This window comes from Natator depressus, chromosome 4, assembly GCF_965152275.1.
Source record: "Natator depressus isolate rNatDep1 chromosome 4, rNatDep2.hap1, whole genome shotgun sequence".
Taxonomy (NCBI): Eukaryota; Metazoa; Chordata; order Testudines; family Cheloniidae; genus Natator; species Natator depressus.
In genome coordinates, this window is record NC_134237.1 from 77,496,479 (window position 1) to 77,523,433 (window position 26,955).

Consider the following 26,955-nt stretch of genomic DNA (forward strand, 5'->3'; position numbering starts at 1 on the left):
GCTCGAAACATATCTTGAGGCTCTGGGAGAGAGGTGGACTATAGTTACTTTTATATACTCTTGTTATATTGGCAAATCATAAGTTCGCTGTACTTTTGCTGGCAATTGGTAAACTTAAAGAAACCACAGAAAGAATAAAAATAAGTTGAGATTTCTAAACCGATCAAATTGAAACTGATCTTCAGAAATAAAGATTCTTTCACGTACCTTAATTCAAGGTAATACAATTTTACATTGAGTGTTGGAGGCTCTGTAAAATACATCCTTGGACTCCAACTTTTATATATTAGGTTTTAAAGGAGAGACTTGAAAGAGCAGATCCAGTTTCTGTTTGGCCTTCTGTACTTGAACAAATTTTGCTTACAACTTCAGTTTGCTTGCAAATAGGGCATCTTTAGTATGAAGCCCAGAAAAAGAAGCTAACACTTATGGTCACTTTTAGCAAGAATTTTGTTTTGTTTTTTTAAAGTGATGTTTCAGGACAAATATGTTTTAAGGTCTCCTGACTTATCCATAGAAAACCAGTTGGAGGAGGTCATTTTTCAATTATTAAAAAGAAGAATTTTCCATAATAGGAGCTGTAACAGTCATTTTATTTCTGGATTTCAGAAGAACAAGAAATATTTTCAGCTGTCCATATAATGATAACTTAGGTCATCATGAAACTTGTTTTGAAAGAGAACCCACGCAACTAACCTGTGAAATATTAAAGAATGAATCTGTTCTTGTGAGATATCTAACATGATTTCCTTAATTGAAGATTCAATAGCATTCTGATAAGAATCCATATTTTGGATTAGTAACAAAACCAAAGAGTTGATACTCAAGTCAAGATTTTCAAAAGGGATTAGTTATTTTGCTTCCTTCAATTTTTGGGTACCTAACTTGAAACATGTTAAAGGGGGCCTGATTTTCAGAAGGTGGGCACCTTAGTACTTTCTGAAAATTAGTTCCCGTCAAAGGACTATAGATACCACAGTGAGGGGCACAGTATATAAATGTAGAATATTCACTTCTTTTATTTAGATGACGATAATACAGCCCTGGACCTATACAATTCCTCCTGTCTGACAGGGCATTTTTTGTTCTTCATGGTGATCTCAGTTGTATAATACAGGGTTCCTGTAAAAAAAAGGCACTCCCATTCTGTAGGTCAGTTGAAATTTTAAGGCTCCAAGAAAATAATGGGTCTCATCTAAAAGTCAGCAGTTACTGACAATTACTACACTGGGGTATCTGAATATCAGTTATTCCCTATTCTAAGCCTAGGGAAATACTGCAGCCACTCATTGACCATATCTTGGTATCTGTTAGAAAACCATAACTTTTAATGGCAACCACTGTGCAGAATATGGCCATATATTGCAACCAGTTATATATCTGCTCATCTCTAAGAACATGAGCAGTCTCACTGAAGGATATGGCTATTCGCATGCTTAATGTTCAGTATCTGTGTAAATGTTTACAGAATCAAGGTCTGTGATAGTTCCCAAGACCAATGGTCACTGTGGAAGGCATAAATGAGAGGCAAAAATTACTTTTATAGTAAAAAGCACACGTGTAGAAAAGTGCATTGGGTGAGAAACCATCTGATTGTTTTTCCTGCATGGTATAATTATACAAAGAAATAAAATAAAAAGGAGCCAAAGCCATATCTTTGTGTGATATTTTTTGAAAATTCAAGTAACCTTTAAATATAATATGTATCTTTAAAATAAATACTGTACAAAGCAAATATCCAGTGGTCCTGTATCTGGATACATTATTTATTTCCACTCTTTATTGATGTCCTTTACAAACTCACTTCTGGCTCTGCTTCTTTCTACCACTCATGAGTTATATGGTCATCAATAACTTGTACAAATAAATAATGTATCCACAGTCAGTTAATTGGATAGTCTTTATTTATCTGAGATCTCAGTTCAACTGTGGCACTTATATATGGTTATATTACTGTACCAAGTAAAATAATTACTCTAATTATACTGTAAATAAAATGAACTGAGCCTGTATATCCAATTTTGCTCTGAGCTATCTGAGGGTTGTGGTGATTTAGGGAGATTTCACTCTAGTTGCAAGGTATATTTTATTCATTCACAGCTTAGAAGAAAAGCAACTGCAAAATATGTAAAGCCAGATTGTATAAACATTAAAATTATACCAAAAGTAGACCTTCAGCAGCAGCTGAAATAATGTCATGTAAAACTTCTTTCCCCCCAAAAAAGCTGTTGCTTATAATGTTTCCTTCAGGTTTGTATTATTCATACATCCTTGTCCTAACTTTAGTGGATAAACAGACTCACAGAGTGTACCAGAGTGTTAGCCATTCCTGATACTGAGTCTTAGAGCTTTGATTTGATTCTGATCCCTCAACACACATCATGTGTTCAGGGGTGTGTAAATTTGAATTTGGAGGTTGCCTGCTGACTTCTAAGTAAATAGGAATTTATGCAGGCAACAGCATACTTATAATTATTTCATTGTTGGGCATCTTGCTAGATCACACATTTGGAGCATATGAATGATATAGGAGCTGGATCTATATGCAAAACTATTTGCAGTTATGCATAGCTGGGAGCTATCTTGGAATTCACCTGTGAAAACTATAGAATGTGAAGTGAATTTCTATGGTACGCAAGAAATGTAATTTATTTGAATGGTTTATAGTAGCAGTTTTTGCTGTGGTCACCAATCAATGGATTTCTGAGCCCATCACCAGGGATTCTGCTTCCCAGAGCTGTGCACATATGCCCCAGGACAGCATATCTCCTTTAGGAGCCATGTTATTTTCTTCCATGCAGCTGTGCAGTATGCAGCCCTGGAAGAGAGTGTGCCCTGGAGTCTTCCTGCTCAATACCCCAGGCAAAGCAACTGGTCCATAGTCTCTGAGCGAGGACTGGGTCTCTAACCCCTTGTCAGTGTGAGGGTATGCCTACACTGCAGCTGGGAGCTGGTGGGTCTCCCAGCCTGGGTAGACTGACTTGTGCTAGCAGGAATCATGCTAAAAATAGGTGCATGAACGTTGCGGAACTGGCAGAGGATTGGGCCAGCCACCTGAACTCAGATGCAGGGTAGAATGGCTAGCATGAGCTGCCACTGCAATGTCTACACAGCTAATTTTAGTGTGCTAGCATGAGCCCTGCTAGCACAAGTTTGTCAACCCAAGTTGGGAGGCTCACTGCCAGCTGCGGTGTAGACATACCCTGAGGAGTTCACACTGAGCTTCCTGGGTTTTCAGGAGAAAAATGAAAAAAACCCAACACACCAAGGTAAAGAAAGGTACCTCCACTTACAGAGAGTCCAGGCATCAGGGGATCATCATCAGATTTCCTAGCTAGCAGTCCCTGCACTGTGGTCTAACTCTGCTTCCCTTTGAGCACCACCCGTTATTGGGGATGGATTCTCTTTTTTAAGGAGATGCCTTTCTCCAGGTGCAACAGGCCTTACAAGTGACATCCGAATGGAGCTAATTGTTCTCAGAGAAGCTCATTGTCCCAGTATATCTTTGTCTAGAACATGACATTATGTATCTTCTTCGGCTAACCCAAACTACCATCTGAGGAATAAGTCTGTTTTATTATATGCAGATACAATGCTTTTGTGGAAAGTCAGAGACTCTTAATTTGAAATTGAATAAAATGAATTCACCATTTCCTTTCACTTTTATAATTTTCTTCCCTCTCTGCTTGAAAATGAAATTATTCTCAGAGCACGCTTACAAGGTGCAAGATTTGCTCACTTTGTCCGAGGATCTTAGCAATGTCCTCTCTCATTGTGACAATTAGAATCTTTTACAAGGAGAAGAATTCTAATGCCTAACAGTTTATCACAAGAGATATCAACCAACTCATTCATATTAAGACGAGTAAATTATGTCTGTGCATTCCACATGAATAGTGCTGTCACGGGATATAAGTATAAAATAGAAATGAATGCCATATGCACTGATATCTTAGACTCGAGCAAGTATTCCAATTGTGTGAGGGGGGGGGGGAAAGAACTGCTGTAACAAGGGCCCTTGGTGCCTGCAAGCAAGTCTTTGATTCTGTACCTTTCCATCTTGTAACATTCTGCACTGAATACCCTTGTAGTCTTTTCAGCTTCACTTAAAAGGCCTTTAATAATTAAAAAAGAGGAGAGTGGTGCTACCTTATTTAGTGTTACAGGCAAGAATTGGTCCTTGTGAATGGCAACCTTTTGTCCCTTATTAAAAAAAAAAAAAAAAAGCTTAAAAGGTGCATTGGCAAAGGCTAGATACCGAGGTTGTTGATCTTGTGAAAAGGAGCCAACATTCAGAAGGGAATTTATAATGGGTAAAAAGTGATATTATGCTGACAAATAAATCTGGCCTTTTAAAATTAAATGGATGTCTTAGTGAAAAACATAGTTTGTTTAAATTAAGCCCTGCATGTATGAATGTAAGCAACAGCATGTAAATAAAAATGTTAATAAAAGCCTTCTTATTTCAACCCAGCAATACAAAAATTGGTGTGTAAAAGTTAGTTTTGAATGTAAATAACAGTGCTGTCTATGGGGTTGGTTGTCCCTTGGACTGAGCAGCTGTGGAGGGGCACAGAGGAGAGTGAGAAACACCCTTATGTCCCTATGTGGAAAACCCTGATCAGACATGCCAAACCCGCAAAAAAAACCCCCAAAATTGGGTTTGTTTTTGGCTGTAATTGGCTTGTGAGTTGCTTGTTGGCTAGTTTTTCGCTTGTTGCTTGTTTGGCTTGTAGCTTGTTGCAGCTTGTTGTTTCTTTTTTTGGATCAGCAAGCAGGGGCAAGGGTGAGAGAGAGTCAGGGGTGCACAGCGGTCCCAGACTGCACGCTGGGGGGATCTAGACAAATAGGCAGTTGAAATTCTTAGGGATTGGCTTGTTTTGGTCTAGTTTTGAAATGGGATTAGCTTGATTTTTGGCTTATTGTGAAAGTCAGTGTGCTTATTTACCACGTGAAAGTTGGCAACTGTGACCCTGAAGTTCATGTGTAAAGGTGAGAGGTCCCATGGCGCTGAGGTAAGTGGGGAATGGGCAGAGCTTGGCTCGCCTAGGTGAATATTCTAGCCAGTGCAGGGCAGGAAGTCTTGTAATTTGCTGCCACCTCTGAGGTTTCTTCCCTGCGCTGTTCTTTGAATGGTTCACTTACCCAGGTTTGTAGCAAAACTTCAAAGTAGCCATAAAACTACTGTGAGAGAGACAAGGTGTGTGAGGTAATATCTTTTATTGGACCAACAAGAACTACCAAAAGAAGTTGCTCCAATAAAAGATATTACTTCACCCACCTTGTCACTTTCATAACCTGGCTACAACAACATTGCAAACAACCAAAAGTACTATGTTCTTTCTAGAACTAAGATGCCAGCCTCACTGCTGTCAAGTAGCACACTATTGTGTTAATAGTCCCATGGTCATCATTGGGACCAAACACAGAATACGTTTTTCATACTTTCTCAGGGTGTCCATCCTGGGAGTCAACATGTTACCGCCCTGCCTCAGAGAGAGAAAGAGGTTTGCTGATGCTTAACTGGGTATCAGCTCTCTGACACCCCCAGTCTGTCAGCCAGTTATAATCCAGCAAATGTTTGAAATGCCCTTCATTGTTTGTTCTCCAGTGTGTTGACCCCCAGGTTGACTTGACAGCCTCATGTTGACTTGGAATGCAAATGTAGCTCCAATTCTGTTTGGCTTACAATCCTAAATTTATATCGGAGAAAGGGATAGGTGAATAGGCATGCTTTGTTTGGCAGAAAACCTGTCAACTCTGCCTTGTTACATAGTTTAAAACATATTTTAGTGGGTACACATAATGCTTTAAATATAATCAGTACATACATTTCTCAATTATATTAAGTACACCAGCTTTCATTTGATACCTCACAAGATGCTATTTATGGATAAATGGATAAATCAAAATGGTGTATTGGGTGTACTGCATTTGTCAGGCCTGTTAGGAGTGGCTGATCCAGAGAAGTGAACCCTTTGCCAGCTGGCAACAATTGGCCTCTATGTCACAAAGCTGTACTACTTAACGTCAGTAAGGATGGCAGAATCTGGCCCTAAGTGTATGAGTCATGGTTCTGCCTCCTCTTACATGCCAACCAACAGAAGTGGCTGGTTGCACAATAGGTAGTATGATACTCACTTTAAATGGTATCTAGAGAGCACCAGGAGACATTGTGCATCTTTCTGTGGCATAATACCTCCCACTTTTACCTCTGCAATGTGCATCTCCATACTAGCCCTTCTATGGGTTGCATACTAAAAGCATGACTGAGCTCCCAAACCAAGACAGTAGCTCTACCACGAGCAAACACCAGTCAATGCTGACATGTTTTTGTTCTTTTTCTGTTAAATTCTTTCCCCCTTTTTATGTATCCTACGTACACTCTCATTTTTCTGTATATTTGCCTTTTATTTTGTTAATAGGTTCAGGTTCTTATACCATATGGGCATTTTATTTTTCCTTAAATAGGATTATTAAATATTTACATGTTAATATTTATATACACTAGCATCATAAATGTCTGCGGCATTTTGCAAATAAGTAAAATACCAAAGTTCCTGCACCTGAACTGCTTACATTCCAAAGGGAGAAGTTGGGTGATGTAATATCTTTTATTGGACCAACTTCTGTTGATGAGAGAGACAATCTTGCATACATTCTGCTAGGTACTGAGAGCCCTCAACTCCCACTGAAGTCACAAGCAGTACTTAGCACATTGCAGAATTGGGTACTAACATAGGTAACGTACATTAGAGATGCTGTAAGGAGTAAACTATTTTGTACAAAAGCAGTTGCATCAAAACATATAATCCTTGTATTGGATTCTCAAGAAAGAGAGAACTGACCAATATATTCAAAGAGCAGAAAGGTGGCATTTACATAATTCCCCAAGAAGACAAGCATGTTTGGACAAACAGCCCCTTTCATTGCCCCAAAAATTATTTATGTTCTGATAAAAAGCAATTTAAATGAGTTAGAGCAGTCATGAATATCATTACTTTTGTATCCAGTTACTAACTTTTCAGTATATATTATTTGCACACCTCACCAATTCATTATGAATTGCAAAATACATGTTATTCATTTGATAATCCTGTCTTCTTTTGCAAGAAAAAGAGCGAACAGTGATGAAGCATAGCTTTTACAGCTTAGTTTTCTAAAGTAATGCTGAGTGTCTTCCAGTGCCCAAAAACATCAAGGAAATTCAGAGCCAAGGACCCCTGCTTCATTCAGTGCACAGGATGGATAATGCTCACGGAATGAGTAGCAATCCAATGTTTTGTTTTATCATCATCGTTCAAGGTGTGGCCTCATACATTATTTACTGTACATGATTCAAACCCTGCACTGAATACAGAATTATTAATTTACTTGTGGAGTTTTCTGTGGTGTTTATCACTATCATATCTAAGTGCTTCACAACATTTATGAATTTATTTTCATAACCTCCCTCTGAGATGAGGGCATGCTATTATCCTTTTTTTTACAGAGGTACAGAGTGATTAAGGCCAAATGTTTTCTCTAATTTGGATGCCCACACTAGGTATGTTCAAAGCACTGCTCTCATTGACTTAAATCGTAGCTTTGAATGCTCAACAGTTCTGCAAATTACACCCCGGGGTCTCAAGTGAGGCACCCAGAAGATACAATGCAGTGACCAGGTGTGAAAAGTCTGTTTTAGAGTGCCTTGCCCAGGATCACAGAGAGACACTGGGGCAGGGGCAGGGGCACAACAGAGTTCTCCAAGGCAGCATTCAACTGCTTTAACCAGAAAACCATCCTTTCCCTTCTCGCAAGTCACCTGGCTTGTTCACTACACAACTCCAACAAAAGAGTCAGAGTTTCTATAGACAACAGCTTGATTCATCCCCAGAGCAGGTCAGTCCTGTGCATTGAATGAGGCAGGAGTGGTGTTGAAAAAATAGTATGTGATCATGTAATTAAAATTAAATACGATCATGAATCGTAATACACATGCACAAAGGAGTTTCATTAAGGTGGCTTCGGGAACTTTGATTCTGGCATTTCCTAACCTTTTGGTGTTTGACTTTGCACTCTTTTAATATAGTTTTTATGATGTTTATATATTTATCTATTAGGGCTAATTTGTGCCTGGCTCCCATCCTAGTTCTTACAGTACTTGGTGAGGTGAAAAGATGCTGCTTCCAGTTGTTATTCTAGGAGAAAAGTTACCCCCAAAGGATACAGGAGGAAACAGGGTCATGACCTTGCTCCATTCCATACTGACCATCAGCCAGGGAGCACACTGGACTGCACCTAAGTGTTTGTGCCACATGTGTCCTTCCCTGGTGTGTTTATGAGTTTTGGGGTACATTGTGGCCTGCTGATGGCTATGTAAACAGTAACCAATCCAGCCTTGGATATTTTAGACCAACTCCTTATCTTGAGCAGGAAAAACCTTGACAGGAATAGTTGAAGAGGGAAAATATGGGGAATTCCAACTAAAACAGTGGAATGATACCAGTACATGGCACATTTCAATGTGCCAATTTCTGACTCTCTAGCTATAAAAGAATTTTTCTGGAGAAGAAAAACTATAAATATGATATTTAGTCCTAATTAGCCAGAAGCTGGGTTGATAAGCAACAATTCAACTTTTGCTGACTTGATAGCTAACCATAAGGTTAACTTCAGAATCAATCAAGCATCCACTTGGATTTATTTTACTATGGTGACACATGATTTGATCATATAAAGCCTGATAAGTACAAGCTGCCCTGGTAACGCTTACGCTGTTTACCCAGATAGTCACTAAATAAATATCAAAGATAACAAAAATGTGCACAAAGATATTTTAGTAGAAATCAATTCTGCCTGGCTGATCATTTGTGATGAATATTAGCAGCAAGAGAGAGTTTCCTGTGAGAGTAATTTTTATGTATTACTTTTATTAGCTATGCACAGTATGTAGAAACACAATGGCTTGCATGTGAGAAAAATACTATTAAACTATAATATCTGTGAGTCAGATGGCTTTCCATGAACTCTAAAATTAAAGGGACATTGTTCAGGTAGGGGGTTGTATTCCATTTTGTTTTGTTTTGTTTCGATTTCTGTTTTGCACATTGCTTTTAGTTAAAGATAAGCTTGATACAGATGAGAAAGAAATCCATAATGTTCTCATATATGTTCCTTTCTTTTGGCTTCACTCCTTCTGGGGTGTGGGGAGGGCTTCATTGGTGTTTTACTTTATTTTTCTTGTCAGACAGAAAACACCATTTAGGCTATTTAGTAGCTTGATTGTGTGAGAAACAGCTCACAATTTGATTCCAGGTAGGTGTTCTTCCAATTATTGTTTGGCTCAAAGGGTAATTTTACGATAGCCATTCAGCAGATCATTTTTGTCCTACCTTAAATCTGAGCCAGATCTTTTACTACATTGCCCAAACCAAAAAAGAAAAAGACAAAAAACTGTATAAAGAGTAATAACCTTGTCTTTCCAGCTCATATTTTCTGACTAATTTGCAACAGAGATCATAGCCATATGATCTGTAGACATGACATATAGCTGCTGTAGCCTCTGACCCCAAACTGAGGTGTTTAATTGAGAGAATTCAGATCCAGCTACAGAAATCATTGATACGTGTTCAGCTTCAAGAGCTTTGCAAGGTTAAGTGTATGATACATTTATCTCTTCTATTACTCTTCAATAAAAATCTTTCCTATTCAATGAGGATAGTGTGGGAACAGGAAAAGTTAATGACAGTCTCTGCTTTTGGTTGACTGGGACTGTGATGAGCTGCAAAAAAACAAAGCTATTAATTATATTACAAGCACAGTTCTGTTTTTTTGTTTTTTTATGTGTTTTTGAGGACATAAAAAACCAACCTAACTTCATTTATTATCATCTGCTTCAGAGCAGCCACTAAAATTCTACTGTTGACTTTTTTTCAAAAACTATATTTTAGTGCAAAATATATTCATATCCGTATAGAAAGAACACTGCTCTTAAAGCATGGCTTTTGTCACACTACTGTTCACCAACAGAGGAAAAGGAATAATAGTCTTCCTCAATCCCCTTCATATTTCACTGCTGTTGGGAGAATGGGGAATATTTGTTGTGATTCACTGAAGAGTACTTTTGTTAGAAGCAACAAAATAGCATTTCACTGGAGGATACAGAAGTACCATAAATCCATATATTAAGTTGCTTGCAGTATCCAGGTTAAGTCACAGCAAACTATAATAAATAATGAGCAAAGGAGTACATCTATTTCTGTAAAGCATTTTAATACAGACATTTTTTAAAATCAGGGTGGACTAGTTGACTTTTGCTAGAGCTGTCATAAATATTGGCTGCAAAAGTGCCACTCACAATACCCCTCAGTATAAAAATCCAGCATTTTGCCTGAAATTTTTGTGCCAGTGACAGATGTTTTTAAAAATTATCCTGGTCATTTTCCCACATTCCATTGCCTGAAGAAATTTCAAGGCTATTTTTCCCGGTGCATTTCCTTGTTTCGCATTGGTTTGATTGAAACTAGTCACATGTCTTCTGTCACACGGTATGGATTCTATTTCCCTGGTTGATTGATACTGTCTTGTTTGCTTGGGAGTAATTGCAGAAGCTATTGTGAGAGCTTCTTTGAGTGCAGGTCTACACATGGGGCAAGTCTACACTTAAAATGCTGCATCAGTGCAGCTGCACCACAGTAACACTTTAGTAAAGATGGGAGAGCTTCTCACGCTGGCATAGTTAATCCACCTCTGCGAGAGCCAGTAGCTATAATGACTATGTATCTGTTATTTTCCTCTCATCTCCCACTCTCAATCTGAATTACAAATTATGGGAAAGATCCTGCAACATCCTTACGACTGTTTTAGTAGAATAGCAGGGAACTTTTTTCTTTAGGTGTTTAAAAATCCATAGGAATCCATTTCCTGCTCTTTTTAATCCTCCCAATTGATACTGCCAAGAAATAGTTGCATTTTCCTCAACTGAAAATGATTTTCTGGCTCCAAACCTGGACTGTGTCTGAGTTTCACTTGTTAGAGAGCAAAGGTGGCTTTAATGCTATTTTTACACTCCTTCCCCTGATCCTGGGGCTGGCTAGCTAGCCAGCCATATTAGGGCAGCCTTGCTCTAATATGCACATCTGATTGCCTATCACTCCCAAGGGTTCATCATGGCAACTGGAAGTCACCTAGTGTAGATGGGTCAGACATGCCCCCACATTCTGAGAACTGCTATGATGGCTCTATGCCACCTAGGGATTCCCCCTAGTTTGGGGAATCCTTCCCCCAGACAGTTAAACTGGCTTTATGGCTGGTTTGTGCCACCAGAGTGGTACAAGGCAGCAGTAAAGGGGACATGGATTTGGATCAAAGTTTCTTCACCATGATAAAGTATACCATGTTGTCAGTACACTTCCACTCAGAATCTGCTCAACTTGCCTGTATCATCTTTACAAACCTATTTTCTGTTTTACAGAGCTGAGAAATGACTCATAAATAAGATTTGCATAGATTAAAGCCACCGCCTTGTTTAATCCTCTCCTTGACCACAGAGCCAGGAAATGAATGAAATTTAACTTGTTTAAGGCCTAATTTCATAGAATCATAGAATATCAAGGTTGGAAGGGACCTCAGGAGATCATCTAGTCCAACCCCCTGCTCAAAGCAGGACCAATCCCAATTTTTGCCCCAGATCCCTAAATGCCCCCCTCAAGGATTGAACTCACAACCCTGGGTTTAACAGGCCAATGCTCAAACCACTGAGCTATCACTCCCCCTCAGATCACTTCCCTATTAAAATCCTTCCCTCAACTCTGAAGTAAAGTAATTGGTTTGATTTTGATCTATTAAACGTCAATGCAGATTACAGATCTATAAGTATGGGGCACACCACTTGGAGAGAGATCACGAATCAGAGGCTTTTTTCTGCTTAATTGAGGCATCAGAGTGATTTCACACACTGTGGGAGCAGCAGCAATCGTCTATGCAGAAAAGAGAGCCTCTGAAAGGGCCATCTCTTATAATGGAAACTGGACAAGATGGCCAGGTCTAGAAGCTGTAACATGATTTCCCATTATTGGACATCTTATCTTGAAAACCCCAGAGAGATACGTTATAAAAATAAAGGTCCAGTTTGGTAAATTTAACTGGGAAGAACAGGCAGTTAGAGACAGAGCACCACATTTTGGAGCCAGAAATTGGGAAGCAGTTTCTTTTCTGATATGGATGAGGATGCTGCAACAGAGGCCATTAGCGGTGAAGTAGGAAGAGTGATATCTGGAAAGTGAACAGCAGGCTGATCTCTCTTCCCCATAGTAATGATGTAAGAGAAGTTTGCAGTAATGTCATGTCATAATTCATGCTTCTCCAAATTCATAATTACTATAAACAGTGTGAAAATATCCTGGTGGCAATGATGGGTTGGGGATTGCACTGGGAAGCCTGAGTAGCACTGCAGGACCTTGTAAATTTTCTTCTTTCACAGTGATTTGCTCCTCTCTAGTACCATAACTTCCATGTAAGTAATGCACACTTGACATCGTTAATGTTTTGATACCCACAATATTACTTACACCACCCAGCCTTATTGTCTTTAATTATAGGATCACAGATTATTTAAAAAAAATCAATAGACTATATTGACCATTTCTGTAATCTTAAATAAATATGTGTAGCATCTAGATAGTACAGAATAATGTTCTGCTCCAGTTGACTTGATCATGACAGATTACCTTATTTACTGTTGTGATGGCTCGGGGACAAGCTGCATCTGTGATCTCTCCACCAGTTTCTTCCATGGGTACTCTTCCAACTGACAGCCCTCTCTCTACTGGCATTCCTACCAGAGTGGAAGTCTGTGGTTCTCCCCACTTCAGACTGGAGTACCAGGCTACAACACCCCCTAATCCATTCGTACTGTTCGAGTGAGTAGTTGCTTTCACCCCTTGCACTCCCTCATGACTGCATCCCTCAGGTGACAAGTTTCACTACCTTCACCTCTGCCAGGGTGGACCCTTGCAGTTCTACCACTCCTAGCTAAATAGCTAGCTAGGTAGCAATCCCCTGGTTTCAATCATATTAACATAAGAAGGCCCAACTGGAATTGATACCTGTAAGTCACTTGTCTCTGGGAACCTGTGATCAGCAGTTGATTAAAGTTATTCAAAACAGATCCTTCCGTATTGTTCATTCAATACAATTCAAGGGTATTCATTCAGTAAATTCAAGGGTAAGATCCCCTGGGGGACTAACATGAAGGGGAAAGGAGTCCAGGAGAGCTGGCTGTATTTCAAGGAATCCCTGTTGAGGTTACAGGGACAAACCATCCCGATGAGTCGAAAGAATAGTAAATATGGCAGGCGACCAGCTTGGCTTAATGGTGAAATCCTAGCGGATCTTAAACATAAAAAAGAAGCTTACAAGAAGTGGAAGGTTGGACATATGACCAGGGAAGAGTATAAAAATATTGCTCAGGCATGTAGGAATGAAATCAGGAGGGCCAAATCGCACCTGGAGCTGCAGCTAGCAAGAGATGTCAAGAGTAACAAGAAGGGTTTCTTCAGGTATGTTGGCAACAAGAAGAAAGCCAAGGAAAGTGTGGGCCCCTTACTGAATGAGGGAGGCAACCTAGTGACAGAGGATGTGGAAAAAGCTAATGTACTCAATGCTTTTTTTGCCTCTGTCTTCACTAACAAGGACAGCTCCCAGACTGCTGCGCTGGGCATCACAACATGGGGAGTAGATGGCCAGCCCTCTGTGGAGAAAGAGGTGGTTAGGGACTATTTAGAAAAGCTGGACCTGCACAAGTCCATGGGGCCGGACGAGTTGCATCCGAGAGTGCTAAAGGAATTGGCGGATGTGATTGCAGAGCCATTGGCCATTATCTTTGAAAACTCGTGGCGAATGGGGGAAGTCCCAGATGACTGGAAAAAGGCTAATGTAGTGCCAATCTTTAAAAAAGGGAAGAAGGAGGATCCTGGGAACTACAGGCCGGTCAGCCTCACCTCAGTCCCTGGAAAAATCATGGAGCAGGTCCTCAAGGAATCAATCCTGAAGCACTTAGATGAGAGTAAAGTGATCAGGAACAGTCAGCATGGATTCACCAAGGGAAGGTCATGCCTGACTAATCTAATCGCCTTCTATGATGAGATTACTGATTCTGTGGATGAAGGGAAAGCAGTGGATGTATTGTTTCTTGACTTTAGCAAAGCTTTTGACACTGTCTCCCACAGTATTCTTGTCAGCAAGTTAAAGAAGTATGGGCTGGATGAATGTACTATAAGGTGGGTAGAAAGTTGGCTAGATTGTCGGGCTCAACGGGTAGTGATCAATGGCTCCATGTCTAGTTGGCAGCCGGTGTCAAGTGGAGTGCCCCAGGGGTCGGTCCTGGGGCCGGTTTTGTTCAATATCTTCATAAATGATCTGGAGGATGGTGTGGATTGCACTCTTAGCAAATTTGCGGATGATACTAAACTGGGAGGAGTGGTAGATACGTTGGAGGGCAGAGATAGGATACAGAGGGACCTGGACAAATTGGAGGATTGGGCCAAAAGAAACCTGATGAGGTTCAATAAGGATAAATGCAGGGTCCTGCACTTAGGACGGAAGAACCCAATGCACAGCTACAGACTAGGGACCGAATGGCTAGGCAGCAGTTCTGCGGAAAAGGACCTAGGGGTTACAGTGGACGAGAAGCTGGATATGAGTCAGCAGTGTGCCCTTGTTGCCAAGAAGGCCAATGGCATTTTGGGATGTATAAGTAGGGGCATAGCGAGCAGATCGAGGGACGTGATCGTTCCCCTCTATTCGACATTGGTGAGGCCTCATCTGGAGTACTGTGTCCAGTTTTGGGCCCCACACTACAAGAAGGATGTGGATAAATTGGAGAGAGTCCAGCGAAGGGCAACAAAAATGATTAGGGGTCTGGAACACATGACTTATGAGGAGGGGCTGAGGGAACTGGGATTGTTTAGTCTGCAGAAGAGAAGAATGAGGGGGGATTTGATAGCTGCTTTCAGCTACCTGAGAGGTGGTTCCAAAGAGGATGGTTCTAGACTATTCTCAGTGATAGAAGATGACAGGACAAGGAGTAATGGTCTCAAGTTGCAGTGGGGGAGGTTTAGGTTGGATATTAGGAAAAACTTTTTCACTAGGAGGGTGGTGAAACACTGGAATGCATTACCTAGGGAGGTGGTAGAATCTCCTTCCTTAGAAGTTTTTAAGGTCAGGCTTGACAAAGCCCTGGCTGGGATGATTTAATTGGGGATTGGTCCTGCTTTGAGCAGGGGGTTGGACTAGATGACCTCCTGAGGTCCCTTCCAACCCTGATATTCTATGATTCTATGATTCATCCCAAAGGTACACACAACAAGCAGAGAACAGTCTAAGAGTCCAAAAGGTTTAGCTTCTTGCGTCTTGCTTAAAGCTCATCATCTCTGTCAAAGCTTAGCAAAGCCCAGCTACCTCAGACACACCCTGCACATCTCTGCCACAGCCCCACAGACCTGCTACATTCTCTGCTCTCAGCATCAGTCCTGTCTCTCCACACCCACAACGACCAAACCTGCTGTTGCCCACTCACACCTTCCTCTCTAGGCAGGGGTTCTTATGTCCTTTGATCTTAGATAGAAAAACAAACCTATTAACCTGGCTGAAGTCAGGCATTTTCCAATTCATAGCTTTCCCACTGTTCTCTTCAGAGCCCTTAGTATTCATAGAATATCGGGGCTGGAAGGGACCTCAGAAGGTCATCTAGTCCAACCACTTGCTCAAAGCAGGACCAATCCCCAATTTTTGCCTCAGATCCCTAAATGGCCACTCAAGGATTGAGCTCACAACCCTGGGTTTAGTAGGCCAATGCTCCAATCACTGAGCTATCCCTCCCACTGTTCCATTTTCCTTGATGATCTTATATCTAGTCATTGTTTAGTTTCCTGCTTTGCTCATCCCAACAGCACTTAACTCCATGCAGTCAGACAGAATAATATCAAGCAGGTCAAATTTGTAAAAAAGTATAGATCCTATGGTTATAGTATTGTATTCTTGTTTGCTTTTCAATTGAGTGTATAGTTAAGAACCAAGAAAGTAATTCCCCAGTCACATGGGTAAATCAGTGTTCTTAACTTCCTCATTTCAAAAATATGGATTTGAAATGTTTTCATAAAGTTGAGTATAGATGCTGAGATTAGGGTAAGTGAGGAGGATGTGACAAATGGAAGGGATAACTGGGGAGACTTAGGTTGCAAAATGCTGAAGTCAAAGTTATCACATACAGGTGCATCCCGATTTAAAATGAAATTCTCTCTTATCCATAGAGTCAGCAATGGTCACTGTCTTGACAGCAGAACACATTAAGGTTTGGCTACCTGATTAATGACTTCCATCCACATTTTGGGTGTTGCTGACTGCAATGGAATCATTTTCAAAGTGACTCCAGTGCTGTATGATAAACTGATAGATGAAGGATCTGACCCTCCTTCACAAGAGATCTTTGGCCACAGAGAAATCTCCACCTACTGGGTTTTTCTGTGCTTTAATGTACTAGAAATCAGAAAAGTCAAGCTGAACAATTCTTACTGTGTGGAGATAGGACTGAGCTGGGATGGACTCCAGCAAAACTTAAGATTTAATATATAAAAACACTTCTGAACTGCTAATGTAGATATTTAAAGTAATGCTGCATAAAAGTATACAAGTGCTTTTCAGATGTAATATCATTTTCAGGGTGTATCAGGTACTGTAAATATTTGGCAAATATTTCCTACCCCCACTCTTACGTACGTGTATGTGTGTGTGTGTGGCAGGGGGAAGGTTAGCAGCTGCTATAAGGTGGGAAATAAATTTCCATTTTAACTCCATTTGACCCTGATAACATTCCAAAAACTTTATCTTTTGTTCCTTAAAACCACCCACCCACCACCACCACTACAAAAACCTCATCTGTGCACTGGCTGCTGCTCTGCCTTGTGCCACCTCTTTTTGGGGCTTCTCTGTGCAGCCGGGTGGGGGAGGGGGTAAAGCCCCTGCAGGCGCTGGGAGAAGGTGACATCACTCCCTCCACTTCCAGCACCGCCTGCAAGCCCCAGCCCCACCTCCACCTGAGCTTGGGGCTGCAAATGTTTTGCTTGGGGCGGCAAAAAACCTAGAGCCAGCCCCGTATGTCAGCAGTTCCTAAACTGTGGCCTAGGGATCACTTCCTAAAAGTCCACAGGGGCTGGTAACAGAGGAAGCTAGAAGGAGTTAAATCAGATCCAAACTAAATTACGAAGAGAGATAAAATGAAGTGAGCTGTAGCTCACGAAAGCTTATGCTCAAATACGTTTGTTAGTCTCTAAGGTGCCACAAGTCCTCCTTTTCTTTTTAAAAGTAGACAGTGTGATTAATGTTTTTTTCAAAAAAAGATAGAATACTTACCTCAGTAAAGATAGCTAAAGTTATGTAAATAGTTTCAAAATGTTTTTTATCCTACAAGCATTTGTTGTTTTTGATTGAGGAAGTTTTGCATTTGGAAATGGGAAAGATGGTGACCTAGACCACTATGAATGGAAGGAAAGATACCCACAAGACAGTTTGTGAACATTTATGAAAGTTTCAGAATACCTCTCCATATGTTACGCAACATTTATCGATAAGCTTAGATACACATGTATACTATTGTTATGGCAGGAGTCACCAGGTGGTGGCACTACACGTAGTCTTACAAATTGTGTTTCTTAGGCTATGTCTACACTATGAGCTAGGAGAATGATTCCAAGCTCCAATACGCATACTTGCTCTCACTCTGATCTGAACTAGCATGATAAAAATAGAAGTGTAGCCGAGGTAGCATGGGCTAGCTTCCCCACGTACATACTCATGGGGTTCAGGTGGGATTGTACTTTGGGTGGCTAAGCTGTGCTCAGATCTAGCACACCCCTAGGTAGATTATCCACCTTTGATAATTATTGTATGATAGCACATGATATCCAGTGGTTCTCAGCATGTTTCATTTACAATATTTAGTACAACTGTGTTGACATTCTGTGAGGCGCTTGTGATAGCTGCATGTCAGAAGTTTTTGTGACTGAATTTGATTCACCTGAAGGCAGGTCACAAATCTCAGTCACGGTTCAGTAGATCATCCAGATTTTATTGTTCAAGTTAGCCTTGTTTAATGCTGACTTCCAAAGCAGCATACCACCAGTGTGGGTTCAGATGAGAACAAACTCAGGAAATATGAAGGAAGGGAGTGAGGAGGCAGAGGGAATGAGCAGGCACCATGCTGCTAACATTCAATTTGTACTTACCTAAAAGTCCTGTGGTTCAGTTCTTGACATTGTCCCTTGTGAATGACAGCAAATTAAACGTCATAAAATTCATCTTTGTTTAGAAGAACAAAGAATTACTGTTTATTCCAAAGTTTAGTGTATTAGTTATCTCTGCCATCACCTTAATCAAGGGACACACCTGACAAGGAATGTGCTAAATATGACTAGTAGGAGGCCGCAGATAACAAGACTCAATACTTTGCTTCAATTAAGAGAGTAAAAATAACAAACCATAGGCATATCTCTTTTGCCTTTCCATATAAAAATATATGCCCCAAGTGTTAGTGAATATTAAACATGTCCCTGTCCAAAGGCTATCATACTCTAAAACAGAGGGATAAATTTGAAAACGGTGTGGAAAACGAACAAGATTTCAGATTTCAAAAAATGCATGTACTTAGAGTGGTATGACATATAACCAGTCATTTGTACTATGTGACTTCGATAATACCTGTACTTTTAATTCATAGTATGAAGATTGACTTCCTAACAATATAGCAAGTTTCTAATACTTATATTCTCAAGGGGTATTGCAGTGTATTCGTATTGATGTAAGGGCATGATTTTTTTTAGCCCATCTACTTATCGGGCTCTTAAATCTAATGAGTCATACTGCTATCCTATACCTGGGGAGTGCTTCTTATTCCTATTGTACAATAAACACTACATAAATGGCTGGGAGTATACGTGAGAGAGAACTGGGAGAGGAATATAAAATATTTTTATGAACAACATTAACATAAATTATTGGCTAATTTTTTTCCTATTTTATTTCACAGAACAACTGCTCTTATACAGTAGTAATAGTTTCATCATACATTATTGTTTAGAGGAAAACAGTTTACACACAGTACCTGTAATATCTACAGTTTGTTTTGTCAGCTTTGCTACTGTTATTCAGTACCCGTCAGGTGCACTAGTTAGGTGGTAAATTTATAGCATATACAATGGCTGTGTTTCCCAAACATATTCCTTTTGTAAAAGCCTGTGAAATATAACAGCAACAAAGAACACCAGAACTCACATTTGTTTTTTATAGGACAGCTAGTAAATCTTTTCCCACATTCTGACGCATCTTTCTATTGTACTATTCTCTATGCAAGATCCTCCTTTATAATTATTATTAATTATGTCATGTAATGCATACATAGTTTATTTTAGCTTCTGTTCGCAGCTGCCTGTAACCTTTCAGAACACTGAAATCCTTTTTTTCTGGGTTTTTCTGCTGTTCTAAATTTCATTTTGGAGTTTGGCATTTTATTTGTTCTTTCCAAGCCTTCCTGCAGCAGCCTTTCTTTTTGTTTTCTTTGTTTGTGTTCTTTTGTTACTCTTTCATTATATTTGTTATTTCAGTCTTTGACAAACTAGTTTGTTCTTGTTCTCTCAAGTGTAAACTTATTTTTCTCTTAATTTTACCCCCTTTTTTATGCACAAGCTATTAGCTGACATGTTTATTTTCCAGACCAGCTTTTTAAATTTGTTTTCCCTCCCTTCATTTATAAATGATGTAATATATTATTTATATACTATTTCCCAAGTGAGTCCTAAGCAGCATATTTGATAGTCCTCACACAAGCCATTCCATGAGAGAGGCATCTCTCAAGCAGCTGACACCAGTGAGCCCAACGAGTTTTTTAACCTCTCCAAATTTTAAGGGCCAGCCAACAACTGCATACGTACTCCATCACTCAGGCTATGAAAGTGATGCAGTGTGCAAGTCCATTCGCTCACTTTTGCTGAGCTTGCATTGTTTTGCCCATTGCATATTCAGTCAGAAGGTAGCCTGGAACAAAAAGCTGGCCATCAGAAAGAAATATGGTCTAACTTCAGTACTGTAGATGCACTCGATCAACATCAGCTCAGCATCAGTAATTAGACAGGGATCAAATAATACTAATGTTGGCATCCAAACAACCTAGTCAAAATTCAGTTGTCTCCACATACTGTTACAAGAGTTGGACGCAGTCTTTTAGGCAGGATTCAATATGTACATTGAAAATAATTCCGTATCTATGAAGTTAAATGTGAACAAGGGATTGGTGCCCTTTATATTGTTGTTAATAATGTCCTCTTTCTGTCCTTTTTTACATACTAGCTAAAGAACTACATTTATTTTGTATATGACATGCTGTCTTTTAGAATCTAATTAAAACTTACTTTTTGGTCCTTAGGTAGAAAGATTACTCTGCTGAGATGAGCTCTTAATTAATGCACAGAGAGCCTGAAAGTCCCACCTCTCAACGGTGATGATTGGCATTCAAGGATACATAAATTACACTAATTGAGCTTTGCATCTATACAGTTTTTCCACAGCCAACTCATCAGAGAAGGTAGGTGACCAGAACAGCATAAAATGTTATTTCACTATGTTGTATGTTTTCTCAAGAGAGAAAAACTTTTCAAATTACTGAACATTTATTATCATGGGAGGCAGTTCTTCCCTTCAGTTTTAAGATATAGCTTTTGCTTTTTATGATAAAAATCAGCATTTTTAACAAAGCTATTTAAATGTTAATAACCACAAACTTCACAATTTACAAGCAGCAAAATCTTACAAGTCAATTATTATATGCAAAAATAATTTGGCAACATTTATTGATCCCAAATTGTGTTGCCTAGCAACAGACAAACATTCCCTAAACAGGAGTTGTTTGGAATCAAAGCCAGATTTTGTCATTCAGATATTTAGCTAATTATTAGTGCTCTAAGTCTTTGGCTCAAAAGATCCTGCAGAAATCCTGATGTACAATATATATTAATTGCATTTTCAAACAAATCTAAATATATTTTAAGGCTCAGCTTTTTATGGTGCGTATATTATTTATTACTTTTACTCAGTAGCTGCAACTTTTTGTCAATGGAACAAGACTTAGACATATTCTCAATACTGTGAAATTTGCATTACTGTCTGAAGTGTTTGCATATTCTACAATAATATTAAAGTAATGTACAGTTTGTAAGAATGAACTGCCTGTTCTGTCTGTAGAAGGTCCTCTTTTAATTTTTCACCAACAGTCTGATGTAGTGATTTTATGATATTTAGGTGTACGCTCACTCATTTATTTGTAGGAACTGAAATTTTAAGGAATTTTTGGTTATGTTTCTGAATTATACTTGTGTGACAGGGCTGGGCTCAACAGCAGTACCCCCTAATGGTTAGTCCCTAGGTCACAACTGTTCCCGGTCTCTAGCATCTCCTAGTGCTGGTCACTATCGTGTGTTGGCAATCTCTTTTTTAGTAGATAGAAACTCGGTCCTCCAGCCAGGTCACCACTAAAATCCATCCCTTTCTGGGGTAACAGAGTCCAACAAAGCATAGAAGTACAATGTCCCCCAAAAAGGACTTGCATGCCCAATTCCAGGCCCTTGAGGACCTCACAACTTTACTTCAGGACTTACATTGTCTATATCCCCTTGGGCTCTCCCTCTACTGGTTTCTGACCCAGGGCCCTCGGAGTGGCTGTCATATCAAGCACCCAGGAATGCTTTGAGACTGCCACCTTGGGCTGCTTTCTACCACTTATGTTCCTAGTCCAGGGCATTGTTAGAGTCTCACAAACAATCCAAGAAAAGATAGAACGAAGGGTTCTTTAATTCTTAAGGACTAGCTAGTCGTTGCTGTGGGGCCTAGGGTAGCTGCCAAGTGCAGACCCCTTTCCTGCAGCAAGGATTTCCACAGTTCCCATACTTAGGAGCTCTTGGGATAGGTCCATCCCCCTATCCTATCTGCTATCCCTTCTTTGTGCGCTATCTCTCTTTTAAACTCCTCCTCCAGCTGGAACAGGCTCTGCAGGTGCAATGGGGCAGGGCCACCTGGGCACAGAACTTCTCCTTAACCCCTTCTATCCCAGTGTTGGGTTTATATTCTCCATCACAGATTGCCATTTAATTTAAGGCTATATTATAGTGCAAGCCAGTTAAGATGAAGTCACTGAACAAAATCCAATGTGCTCATCTTTAGCTGATGTCCATTTAAAGAAAGAGGTACCAGTGAGAGCAGGGTGGATACCGAAAGACCAGGGAGAACTGGGATATATCACAGAGATATTTGGCAGAGGAGAGAAATTGCAAATGGAGTGTGGAAGGTGCTGGCAGCAATCAAGGAGGAAAACTAGAACTGAATCCCCCTCCCCCCCCAAAAAGCCTACATAAAATTCTAGGTATGGCTTAAGCAACAACTCACTTTTTTAATCTGTTTGGTCTGGGAAACTGACTTTTGTCTATCTGTTTAAATTGTCTGGATAACTTCAGCCCATTTTAAGATGAGCTATTGTTTTTTCCTTGTTTTTAATTTTCCTTTCATAGATAAAACCTGTTCCTTAGTGATTTCAGTGAAAATCATGAGTCCTTGTACTAAGATCAAATGTACATAAGTAAGAAATTGTCCAGTAATTTTTTACTTTTACCTGGGGTCCTTTGGTTTCTAGTTATGGGTATGTGTCCATACAGGGCTTGTAAAATGTTTAGACATGCCTCAAAGGTATTATTTTTACGATTGTTAAAGAAACCAAAAGAATATTTAATGATTATGTGTGCAGTGCTTCAAACATAGAACAGTAACACTTCCTCAAACACTTTCCAAATTGAAAAAGATTAACTGGAAACCTGTGATTATCAATTGCCTAAGATTGTGCTATATCTGGATCAGGAAGAGATGCAACTCTGTTTGTGTTTAAATGAAAAACGAATGCATCTGTGAAAGAAAAACTGAAGACTACCTGTGTATTGACAAGGCGATTACTTAACTGCAGCTGCAAATGGAGGCTCTTGACACGGGCTTCAACTACCAAGCAAGTTATAAATAGAAGGGTCTCTGGGTATATAAGAACAGGAGTACTCGTGGCACCTTAGAGACTAACACATTTATTTGAGCATAAGCTTTCGTGAGCAACAGCCCACTTCTGTAGCCCACGAAAGCTTATGCTCAAATAAGTTTGTTAGTCTCTAAGGTGCCACGAGTACTCCTGTTCTTTTAGTGGATACAGACTAACACAGCTCCTACTCTGAAATCTGGGTATATATACACTTGATAGTTCTAAGATGTTGAACACAAGAACCCATGGGCTGGATCTGGTCTGCCTGTTGTATTTACAAGACCCTCATAGGGCAGGTTAAAATACTTTGGAATTTAAAATATAATTAGAAAAACTATGTAACCCCTGTGGATATTATGAAGATAACCTTCTAAATGGTGAATCAAGGCAATGCTATCTTACTGAATCTATACAGAGAGAGGCTGAAATTTCTAGAACAGTGTGAAGCATAATATTCATCTCAATTTGATGAAGCCTAAATGACATTAACTCCTTCACTAATGATCATTTTAATAGAAACGTCCATTTAAAAAGCTTTTCCATTTTAATGTTGTTGTAGCTGTGTTGGTCCCAGGATATTAGAGAGACAAGGTGAGTGAGGTAACATCTTTTATTGGACCAAATTCTGTAAGTGAAAGAGACAAGCGTTCAAGCTCACACAGAGCTCTTTTTCATGTCTGGGAAAGGTACTCCTAGTGTCACAGCTAAATTCAAGGTGGAAAAGATAAGAAATTAACACATGCTGCAAGAGACCGTTCAAGGTGAAGTGGACGGTTAACACCTCTACTGTCGTAGGACAAATAAGGGTCACAGATTGTTGTAAATCCAGTGTCTCTGTCAGTCCATGATTTTTGGTGTCTCGGAGAGCGAGGAATTTAAGTTCCCAGGTTCAACTTTTGAAGGTGTTGTGCAGGTTTCCTTTGATGCTGAGGAGTGAGAGGTCAGATATGGAGCAATTGTTTTATGTTATGGTGTTTTTGTCTTTTTTTCATTTTTACTGTGTAAGAGGATATGAGGGTATTGTGTTTGTCTTGTTTCACCCACAGTTGCTATTGGGACAGTTAGTGCTCTGGATGAGATACACCACATGTTGGATAGGCATGTGTAGGACCGCTGGATGATGAAAGATGTGTTGTGGGAGGTATTGATCATTGTAGCAGTGGAGATATGTCTGCAGGTTCTGCATCTTTTGTTATGGCAGGAGCTGGGGCTGCTCTGTGTGCTATGTCCTGGGTTTTGAGGAACTTATTGCTGATGATGAGCTTGATGAGGTCATCTGAAGGCCAGACAAGGGTGTTCAAGAAAAAAATTATTTTAGGATGTGATCCTCATCAAGTACAGGATGTAGCTGTTTAATGGGTTCCAGTGGGTTTATATGGGTTCCAGTGTGGGGTGATGGGTAACAAGTAGGGGTGTGTGGTCATAGAGGTTTTTTTCCCTCTATTGAAGCAGGTTCTTTTGGGGTATTTGGATGACCCGTTCTGTGATGTGATCTACTTCCCTGGTCATTTAAGTGTGTTAAGGTCCGTATCCTGAGCATATTCTGTCATATCTGAGTGCCGCTGTAGATAATTAATTTCTTGTGTGTTTGGGGTCGTTACTGGATCTGTAAAGGTTAGTGTGGGTTTCTTATATGTTTTTGTAGAGTTCCATTGTTGAACTTGATCATGATGTTGGTGTGGGAGAATTCTACAGAGAGTGTGATGAATGGGTGGTGGTTGTTAAACTCCCTCAAGAAGTTGTGGTGGAAATCTAGGTCATCTATACAAAGGGTAAAAGTATCATTGATGTATAGCAGGTATATCATTAGTTTCATGGTGCATTTGTCCAGAAATTCTTCATGGAGATGGCCCATGAAGCAGCTGGCCTACTGGGGAGCCATCATAGGATCCATGACTATTCCCATGTTTGTCCAGGGGATTATTGAGAGGTTCGGTGTAGGAAGAGTAGGGCAGGTGCTGGTGGGGGGCTTCGACTTCTGCAACCTCCCCTTTTCCTCTAGACAGCGGGAGGGCATGGAGAGGCCTAAGATTCCTGTGCAAGATTGTTTGGTTGGGGAGAAAATGAACCACAGCATGGAGAAATCATAAATTGCTGAGAGGAGTATTTTAGAATTCAAGTTCTCCACCCTCTCCCCAAGAAAAATTCTAGTCAGCTCTGCAGCTTGAGGAGTTCAAAGATGGAACCAAAATTCAAAGTGAAGAGAAGAACACACAGACAAAGAAAGATGGAGAGTAGAAAAGAAATGGGTAAAGGAGGATGAAAGGAAAGAGGAATAAAGGGCAGAATTGGTGGAGGTCCTAAAAGTGTTCTGCATCATTACTGTACTGCAAGATCCTGAATGTAACAGTTAACTATGCTAAGTTAAGACTTATTCATATCTGAGGATCACTTTCATCTTCAATATTATTGTAAAGCTACCTTGGAAATCAGTGAGAATTTCAGAAGGGAATTGTAGTTAGTATGCGTCCCTCACTGTGTACCTCCAGGACCACACATCTTAATTAAAAATGCAGTTCTGCATGGAATGAGTTTAATGTAATTTGGTCTGCTCTGTGGCATGAGTCCTTGGACAAAGTTAAACACCTTGCAATATTGTTTGTCAAAGTTATAATTACTAGTGTAGCTAGGCTTTCCATAGTATTCATATGGACATGTTAGTTTCATATTTTTACCAGTGTTACTTTATCATTTTCTTTTTCTTTTTGTACAAATGCCAATAAAATATGCTCATTTGAAGCTTGAAGTGGGCATCTGAACAAATGTTGGGAGCAGGTACTAACTTGGGTACTCAGAGGGAGCAAAGTATTGTGGCCTGCCAAGGGAGACAAATGATGAAGTAACTGTCTGGTTTCAGGATCACAGGAACGAAGTTGGGCACCATAGGATGCTGAGATAGTTATAGGGAGTCCTGAGGGTGCTGAACACTGTGAAGGGTACCAGGCATGGTTACAGTCATATATAAGGTTTCAGAGTAGCAGCCGTGTTAGTCTGTATCCGCAAAAAGAAAAGGAGTACTTGTGGCACCTTGGAGACTAAGAAATTTATTTGAGCATAAGCCCTTGGGTGGCCCTTGTTTCATGTTCTCTGTGTATATAAAATCTCCCCACTGTATTTTCCATTGCATGCATCTGATGAAGTGAGCTGTAGCTCACAAAAGCTTATGCTCAAATAAATTTGTTAGTCTCTAAGGTGCCACAAGTACTCCTTTTCTTTTTACAGATATAGACTAACACGGCTGCTACTCTGAAACCTGTCATTATGCAAGGCACTGAATTTAGCCGTATGGAGTGGAAATCTATTAACTTCATGAAAAAAACTCATACAGATACAGACAGACATCATCTTCCTTTCCAAATGCAAACAGATGGACATCATACCAAAAGGACTGAAGTCATATATAAATAGAAGGAGGTGGGGGATGTGTAACCTAAATATTTATTGAAATGTACTGATGATTTCTTGGGTGAGACAACAAAAGTGAAGCATTACTCTGAAATCAGAAGAATCTTAAATCTGACAAGCAAACCCTGAATTGAGAAGTATGCAGATTATCTGAAGATCTTACATCAACACTTCATTGTGATTGGAAAAGAAGCTAAAAGCAGTCATGGATTATGCCTAGATGGATCCAATCAAATATAAAACACCTCTCCTCCCTAAGATTGCCAGGTATCCAGTTTTCTACCAAAACACCTGGTCAAAAAGGGATCCTGTCTGGGATGCTAAAAGTCCGGTTGGCCACAGCAGGGCAGGCAGGTTCCGTGCCCAGCTCTGTGCGGCTCCCGGAAAGCAGCCGGCATGTCCCTCTGGCTCCTAGGAGGAAGGGCGGCCAAGGGACTCCACATGCTGCACTG

At 40.0% G+C, this 26,955-nt stretch overlaps 1 protein-coding gene across 19 annotated transcripts in view; it reads left to right on the forward strand.

The window, feature by feature from the left end:
- Positions 1–26,955, forward strand: part of TENM3 (teneurin transmembrane protein 3) — a 1,226,612-nt gene that overhangs the window by 262,353 nt on the left and 937,304 nt on the right. For all 19 annotated transcript variants that reach the window (XM_074951193.1, XM_074951194.1, XM_074951199.1 and 16 more), the window contains exon 4: positions 20,456–20,614. The gene's annotated coding sequence lies outside the window, so the exon portion shown is untranslated. The remainder of the gene's footprint in view (positions 1–20,455; positions 20,615–26,955) is intronic.